Source organism: Magnolia sinica, chromosome 1 (genome assembly GCF_029962835.1).
Source record: "Magnolia sinica isolate HGM2019 chromosome 1, MsV1, whole genome shotgun sequence".
Taxonomy (NCBI): domain Eukaryota; kingdom Viridiplantae; phylum Streptophyta; class Magnoliopsida; order Magnoliales; family Magnoliaceae; genus Magnolia; species Magnolia sinica.
Window position 1 is genome coordinate 72,044,997 of NC_080573.1, and position 9,629 is coordinate 72,054,625.

The following is a 9,629-nucleotide window of genomic DNA, read 5'->3' on the forward strand; positions in this document are numbered from 1 at the left end:
TCACTTCTTATTGTGTTCCTTCACCTTTTCTTGGAATTCTTTCGCCTTATTCCACCGGGTTTTCTTTGACTTCAATGGAGGAGGCGTGTCTTCTCTGGCCAGCAGCTTCTGGCTCATGGTCAGCAGATGGGTTGTTGACTTTAGTCCCAGTTGAATTCGCGGCCATGTCTAGGAGGTCGTTGGATATCCCCCATTGATATCGCTCTATGAATGGGGGATGGTAATGTGGTGATTCGGTCAGCGAAATTAAAAGTTAGTAAAACAGGTTCTTTGATATATGCGGGACATTTGCTAATAGTTTTCATATGTTTCCATTGGGGTCGTTCTGAAGTTGGAGATGTGGATGGTTCATGAGTATGGAAGGAAGAAGTGTTTGGCAAGTCTTACTGAGATGGTTAGGCATAGGATGATTCAATAGACAGAAAGTTCTCTTGGTGTGGGCCATGGTGGAAAGGAGACGAATATTAAATCACGAAAGCAAGAAGTTCAAAATGCTAAGTATAAAAAAATTACAAAGGGACTTTTCCACGGGTGCATGCAAACAAGTTCAATTGCGCAGAGTAGCGCTAAGTCCAGAGGCTTTGCGCGAACAAAGAATCTGTTACGCAGTACCGCGCAAATGTAAATAGTTATGCAAGGATATGATGGTTGGACAGAGTTTCAGTAGGATAATGAGCAGTAAGAATGAAGGGAATACTTTGGTTTTTATAGGGGAAGGGGACTCGATTGCAGGACTCGATTGCCCTTTGCGCGAGTGTGTACAAATGACTGGAAGAAAGAAGAGGGGATTGATCCTACTTCTTTGTTTTAAAAAAAACAAAGAAAGGATCGAGGGGGCATTTGTTGAGGCATAAAATGAAGGATAAAAAATGAATCAGAAGAAGAAATTAGAAGGGCAAATAGTCATGTTGACTGCGCGCACATGCACAACACCTAATTTTGACTGTTTAAAATAAACGGTTGGATCTAATGGAAGGTGGGTCCTATGGCACAGAGATCAAGGGTTCACAAGTGTGGAGGCCTATAAATACCCCACTCCCCCTCTCATTTGGACATGTTGAAGACTTTGGAGAAGACCAGAGCTCCAAAAAAGAAGAGAAGACTGAAGGTACTAGAGGAGGGAGGAAGGAAGGAAGGAAAAAGGAGAGGGCTTTGTGCCAGGCTTATTCAAAGAGGCAAAGTGCTGTCAAAGTTTTTGTTGATCTGATCTCTGAAGTCTTTGCATTCTTTGGTCTTCCTTTTGCGTAAAGATATTGTAAGTGCTATGGTTTCCTACTCCTTTGGTTGTCAAATTTTGTGGTATCAAAAACACAATCTGTGTCTTGTGTAGCATGTTGATTTATATGATCAAGACACTGCATCACAATGCTTCAAGTTAAGAATGGTGATCTACATCAAGAAATGCAAGGTCAAGTACTTTGTCCACTTCTGTAAGCTTCAATGTTCAGAGTTTTTAAAGTTACATCGAAAAGATGAGTGCTTGTTCAAGATTCAAGATAATGTTCAACTCAAGATGAAGAACAACTCAAGAACAAAAAAATTAAGCTTTAGAAGATCTTAAGTTTAAGGTACATCATGTAGAGATCTCAAGCTTCATAATCTTCAAAGGTCAACCATCATCTAAAGAAATGAAGTTTCAATGTTCACACTTCATGTCCCAAGTATGAACGACCTTAGATTGACCTTAGGGTAGGTCATTTTGTATACATAATTCAAATTGAATCACTTTGTATGAATTTGGACTGTTCTAAGACTAGTCTTAAACCCTATTCGACTAGTCCTAGCATGCCTTGACCAATTCAAAAAATTTTAGGACTAGTCCTAAGTTGTTACAAATTTTTAGAATTTTTTGGTTGAGCCACAACCAGTCCTGGACTCTGCTCGACTGGTCATGTGAATAGTGCACGATTCGTTGACGACCAGTCCAGCAACTTCGACTCAAACTACAACAACGAAACCTGCTACCTCACGACCAGTCGTGGGTTGGTCATGACTAGTCATGGAGGGCTCACGATCGATCGTGAACAGCCTACGACCAGTCATGGAATGGTTTTATCAGATCGCGCTCAAAAATTCAAAAATCTGTTCGACCTACGACCAGTCGTAGTGTCCTCAGGACCAGTCGAAGATGCGATTTCTGTAACTATAAATAGATCACGAATTTTAGAGTTTCATAATCGAATTAAAGTAAAATTAAGGCATCACTTTGAGATAAGTTTGTGTTCATTTTAAGCTACTTTGTGCATATTTAACATTCTCTTTTGTTAGCTTTGTCAATTTGATTTTGTTTCTATATTCCAATCTGATTTGAAAGAGAAATTATTGTATTCCTTCTTCTTGGAATCAAAATCAAATAGAGCTAGCCCAAATGGATTAATTTAAAATCAATCTAGAACCTAGAACCATATCAACGTGAGTATTGGACATTGAACTTCTACATTTGAACTTCTACTCCGATTGGTTCTTCCGGGCTGCTACAAAAGGAGAAATTTAGGTATTTTACATTATTGTAAATTTTCTTATTTTAGTTTCTTTTGAGATTAAGCCAGAAAAATCTCATTGTATTGGTTATCTGAGGAGAGCCAGAAAACTCAAAGGTTGGGGTTTTTGAATTGTGTAAGCCCATTTGAAAGACACAATTGTGAAGGTTTTGGGTGAACCTGAGAAAAACCTATTTTTCCTAGTGAACGCTAATATCCCCTGTGTGAGGATATTAAGAGTGGAGTAGTAAGCTGTGTGGCTGTTGTTTAATAGTTGGTGTACACATAGGTGAACCACTATAATTCTTTATATCTTGTGATTTGAATGTTTGTGTTATTTCCATTTCTTTTATCATTCAAATTTGTGGGATGTATGTGTGGATGTGAATGTTGTAATATTTACATTTCAAGCATTGTGAGGAATGTTGTAATAGTTTAGAATTTATTTCTTGTTATTTCATTTATTTCCTTTCAGTTTGAGTTTTTAATATTCAAATTGTTCTAGTAAGGTTGTCCTACCATAAACCCTTGGTTTTTATGGTGCAAGGTTGTCCTTAGAACAACATTGGTATCAATCTCTCTATTTGAGGTTTCTTTACATTTTCATATTGTAATTTGTTTAAAGTGTTATCTTTCCTTTATTCATTTAAATTCCGCTGTTAAAGTTTTAATTTGGCATAGTCCTATTTACCCCCCCCCCCTTCTAGGACTCATAGCTAGGCCTTTTCAAGTGGTATCAGAGCCTAATAGCTCATTTTTATTGTTATATTTTTTGGATTTATTTCCTGAGCTAACCGATTTAAGCTATTTATAAGATGTTAAATGTTGATAGCCTTTCAGTCACTAGGCCTCCACTATTTGATGGCTCCAACTATGCATATTGGAAAGCTAGGATAAGGATTTTCCTTAAATCCATGGATGAGAGTGTGTAGCAAGCCACAGTGACTGAATGGAATCCTCCTACCACTGAAGTGACTGGTATCGATGGTTCAAAATCAATGAGAGTAACACCTTATTTCTCTTGGACCACTCTTCAGAAAAATGAGAGTAGTGCCAATGCAAAAGAACTAAATGCAATCACTTGCGCACTATCACTGGATGAATTCAAAAGAATTATATCCTGTGATACTGCAAATCAAGCTTGGGATATTTTAGAAATGACACACGAGGGTACATCAATTGTTAAGAAATCTAAAGTCCAACTCCTCACAACCAAATTTGAGGAAATACATATGGAGGAAAATGAAATGTTCATGGACTTTTATACAAGATTAAATGACTTTGTGAACTCTATGTGGGGTCTTGGCGATAAAATCCCAGAAAGTAAAGTGTGTGCAAAGATATTACGCTCGCTTCCTCAACAGTTCAATTCTAAGGTAACCACGATCCAGGAACTTCGTGATACGTACAATATGAGGGTAGAAAAACTAGTTGGATCTTTACAAACCTATGAGTTAAATTTTAAAGCTCCTAAAGGTAAATCTATCGCTCTTGAATCTTCTAAATGTATTTCTCAAGAAAATTTTGAAGACGATATGGCTCTTTTAGTGAACAACTTTTACAAGATTTTCAAAAGTAAAAAGAGGGTTGACTTTCAAAAATCAAATAATAAGAAAAGAACTAAATCTAAATCTAAAACTTGGAAATCTTTAAAAGATAGTCAATGTTACAACTGGCAAGAATGTGGGCATTTAGCAAACAAGTTCCTAAAAGGGACAAACCTAAAAAGAAAGGAATGTTGGCTACTTGGGATGAATCTTCTTGCACTGAAGCCTCTTCTGAATCAGAAGATTCTGAAATCGAGTCGGGCAATGAAGTTAAAGCCCTTATGACTCTAGCCAAGTTCACTTTTTCAGATCACGATGATTTAACTAGTGAAGAAAATCTGAATAGTGATCATGAAAATGAAGAAGATCTTCAAGATGCTTACAATGCCCTATATAAGGAAAGTTGTAAAATTGCCGTAAAACTAAAATTTCAAAAAGAAAAGTTTTTAAAACTTAAAGAAAATTTTAATTCCCTTGTTTTAGAAAAATCCCACATTTCATATTGTTTTGAAAAATCAAAATGCGATTTAGATTTCAAAACTTCATTGATTGAAAATCTAAAATCTGAAAATGAAAAACTTAAACTTAAAGTCTCTTCTCTTTTGAGTTTAAAGGATACATGGAGGTATGCCCAAGGTGATCCAAAGTTAGAAAAACTTTTATTTGGATCAAGAAAATGTGGCGACCGATCCGGTTTGGGCTACGATAAAAATGTTCCTCCTTAACAGAAGAATACTCCTCCGAAGTTTGTGAAAGGAGAGTCTTCAAACTCGAAAGGGATTAGAATCATAAGTTTTCTAAAAATGCTAAAACTTTTCAATCTTTCAAACCTAAAAGTAATTATATCAACTATAAAAATCAGAACCAAAACCCTTTAGCTGAGAAAATAGTTGATCTACTTAAGGATCTCTTAAAATCTAACTCAGTGGGTCATTCTTACAACAATTACTAATACAAGAAGACCAACTATACTCCTAAACCCAAAACAGTTATGAAATGGGTTCCTAAGGTTACTTGATTGGTTGCCCACACGGCTTTCAAAGCTTCAAGTCATTCAAAGTGGTACTTAGACAGTGGATGCTCAAGGCATATGACTGGTGATAAAGGTCTATTCACGATTCTTAAAGACATGACTGATGGATCAGTCACATTTGGTGATGGTAGCAACTGCAGGATTATTGGCCAAGGTACGGTTCAACTTTCTAACCTCCCTTTATTTGAGAATGTTTTATATGTTGAAGGGTTAAAACACAATTTTTTAAGCATATCTCAAATATGTGATAAAAATCATAGTGTTAAATTTTCTAACCTAGGGTGTGAAATTTTAAACAAAAATGATTTAGTAATATTAATTGGTCGTAGAAAATCTGAAAACTACTACATTGTTAGTGATTCTAGCTCATCTATTCAAATGTGTTACATGGTCCATAGCAATGAGACTGAATTATGGCATAAATGCCTTGGACATATACACTACTGTAATCTATATAGATTGAGCAAAAGAGAAGTGATAAGAGGTCTACCTAAATTACAGAAAGTAGATAAAGTATGTGGCGAATGCCAAATTGGCAAACAAACTAGGAGTGCTCATAAAAAGGTGGACTCTAATGCCACATCTAAACCTCTCGAACTTCTCCACATGGATCTTATAGGACCAACCAGGATGAAGAGTCGAGGTGGCAAAAAATACATACTGGTGATCGTGGATGATTATACCAGATTCACTTGGGTACCCTTTTTAAGGGATAGATCAGAAACCCTTGATGAAGTAAAAAAGAGTTCTCAAACGAATCCAAATGGAAAAAGGTTCTCAAGTCTGTAAGATCCGTAGTGATCATGGATCAGAATTTGAGAATAACAGTTTTGAGAAATTCTGTTGCGATCAGGGAATATCGCATGAATTCTCTGCACCTACAACACCACAACAAAATGGAATTGTTGAAAGAAAAAATAGAGTGCTTCAAGAAATGGCTAATGTAATGTTGAATAGTATAAAGCTCCCTAAAAATCTTTGTACTGAAGCCATAAATACCGCATGCTATATAATCAACCGGGTCTATACAAGAAAATCAAACTGTAAGATTGCTTATGAAATATGGTTCAACAAGAAGCCTACTATCAAATACTTTCGAGTTTTTGGTAGCAAGTGTTATATTTTATGTGACTGTGAAAATCCGGGTAAGTTTAACACCAAAAGTGATGAAGGGATATTTTTAGGATATTCCTTTAACAATCGAGCATATCGAGTACTAAATAAGAGGACCGGTGTTATTCAAGAGTCCATTAATGTGGTCATCGATGATCACTTGAATACAGCTACATCAAGTTTAAATAATGGTAAAGTTCTTTTAATTAACAAACTAGATACTTCATCAAATCAAACTAATTCTGAACTAAAGACTGTTAAAGATCATCCAACTACTCAAATTCTTGGAAACCCTCTCACTAGTGTGCGCACTTGTAGTCAACTAGAAGATATATGTAATTATGTGTGTTTTACATCCCAGATAGAACCAGCAAATGTAAAAGAAGCTCTTACTGATGAAAATTGGATAGTCGTGACGCAAGAAGAGCTTAACCAAATTGTGATAAATGATGTTTGGTATCTTGTTCCTAGACCTGAAGATAAACATATTATTGGAACTAAGTGGATTTTCAAAAATAAGTCTGATGGACTTAGTAATATAATTCGAAACAAGGCTAGACTGGTTGTACAAGGGTACACCATTGCTTACTTTAAAAAATTTGAAATTTATCAAATGGATGTAAAGAGTGTCTTCTTAAATGGTGATCTACATGAAGAAGTGTATGTTTAACAACCAATGGGTTTTGAAGACCCTAAGAACACTAATCATGTCTACCGCCTTAAAAAGGCTCTCTACGGATTGAAACAAGCTCCTAGGGCATGGTACGAAAAATTGACTAAGTTTTTACTAAGTCATAATTTTCAAATGGGAAGTGTTGATAGGACTTTTTTTGTTAAAAAACATAACAATGATATCTTAATGGTACAAATCTATGTTGATGATATTATTTATGAATCTACGAGTACTAACATGACTGTCGAGTTTGCAGATTTAATGAAATCTAAGTTGAAAATGAGCATGGTTGGGGAATTAAATTATTTCTTAAGGTTGCAAGTAAAATAACAACCTGATGGTATTTTTATTTCTCAAACCAAATATACTTTGAACTTTATTAAAAAGTTTAGATTTGAGAATGGGAAAAATTTTGATACTCCTATGAGTACAACTTTAAGACTCTCAAAGGACTCTATAGTAAATGTGTGGATCCTGAATTATATTATAGTATGATTGGCAATTTATTTAACTGCAAGTTGACCTGATATCGCTTTTAGTGTTGGTATTTGCGCTAGATATCAATCTAACTCTAAAGAGTCACATCTAACTGCAGTTAAGCAGATTATTCGATATGTCGCAAGTACTATTAATTTGGGTCTCTGGTATCCATATGATACTAGCGTTCAGTTGGCTGGGTACACCGATGCGATTGGGTGAAAATATCGATGATAGGAAATCAACCAATGGTGGCTGTTTCTATATTGGAAACTATTTAGTTTCTTGGTTTAGTAAGAAACAAAGTTCCGTATCGCTCTCAACTGCTGAGGCTGAATACATCGCAGCTGAAAATGCATGTACTCAGCTTGTATGGATGAATAGAATATTAAGCGATTACGGAATTGCACAGGATTCAATGGTTTTATATTGTGATAATTCCAGTCCGATAAATATGTCTAAAAATCTAATACAACATTCACATACTAAGAACATTGACATTACGTATCATTACATTCGTGAATTAGTAGAAGGAAAAATAATATCTTTGGAATATATTCCGATCGAGGTTCAACTTGCCAACATTTTTACTAAACCGCTCGATAAAAGAAGGTTTAATAAATTAAAATTTGATCTTGGTATGTGCAATCTAAATTGAATATTCATGCATGCTTGTATCATAGTTTATATATATTTGATAATTTATTAGTTTAAATTTCAAAATTTTATGGAAAATGCATATTTTAGTCGGTACACGACCAGTCGAGGATGTACTCGACCAATTGTGGCACGACTGGTTGAGGACATCCCACGACCAGTCGTGTAACGTGCTAGACCTTTTTAAAATTTGGGAAAAACTTCTTCTTCATCTCAACTTTCCTCTCCAACGAGCCGTTGCACGACTAGTCGTACCCACCATCCTAGATCTTCAAGGTTAGTGCATCATTTGTGTTTTTCTTGTAGATTCTAGTCTATATTACTTCATTTTCACTCTTGGAGTAATTTATTTTGTGATTCATTGAGGTTTTGGGGTTTTCTTTTGAAAATTCTTTTCTAACCAAACCCCACTCTACATCCTTTCTGATATCTTAATTCCTTGAATTTCTTCTTGCAAATGGATGCTAAAGGGAAAAGGAAAACTTTCCATGGTCCATCTTCTTCTAGATCTACTCCAATAGCACGGCGCCACCTTCGGTCACCCCAAGATGATCCCTCATATGTGCGGGATTTGCATTTGTGCAATGTTATTGTTGAGCGATCTTTTAATCTTGAACACATGACTCCTTTTGGTATCCTTCCACTTCTTCAAGTTGTAGGATGGGCTAACATCTTATTTGGGGTGGGTCTGCATTCCAATCTATTACTCAGTCCATGTTTGCATGCATTTCTGATTTTTTGACTGAGAATTTAACGTTTAAAATTGATGCTAGAGAAGGTCCATTTGAAATTGATCGCCATCTGATTTCAGGGCTAATGGACATACTATTAATGATGAGGGTATTCCTATTTATACTCTAGTTGAGAAACCCTTAGAATCAGAAAATGTATGCTCACTAGATATTTATGCAATATGAATGTGTAATGGACTCATAAAGGGAATGCGCTCCCCTCAAAGTACTTGTTACCCAAATACAGGGTTCTCCCTAGAATCATTATTTCAAATCTGTATCCGCGTTCTGGTAATAAAACAGAACTGACTTCCTTTATGGTTCGGGTCTTGCATTCTGTCGTCTCTGGTACTAAAGTTTGTCTTCCTTCGTTAATATGTTATTCCATCATTCAGTTTCATCTTCATTCAAGTCACAGTGATATTCCATTTGCCTATCTTATGACTGTGTTATCTACTCACATGCTAGTTGCCATGCCTGTTGGAGAGGCTCCTATCCATCATCTTATTTTTAACAATTCAAATATTAACAAGATGAAACTGGATTTGGCTCCTGGCCAAGTGGATGTTGGTGGTGGTGGAGCTAAAGGGGTGAATGAAGATGTAGCTGGTGATCTTCCTCCTAATGATATAAATATGAATGACATTTTTGATGAAATTGAATCAGACTCTGGAAATGATCTTGACTATGAACCATCTGATTTTGATGCGCATCTTCGTGCACTTGAGGAGAAGGTAGAGAACATGAATGTTGCGCATGATTTATAATTTAAATATATGTGCAAGTATCTTAGGTGCTTAAACAAGGGCCTTCATCAACTTGATCCTACCATACCTGCTCCTTCTTCTGGATCTGATTAGGTGGTTTATCCTTTGGTCTATAATAACTTTTCTACTACTTTGCTTTGGTTTGTGAGTG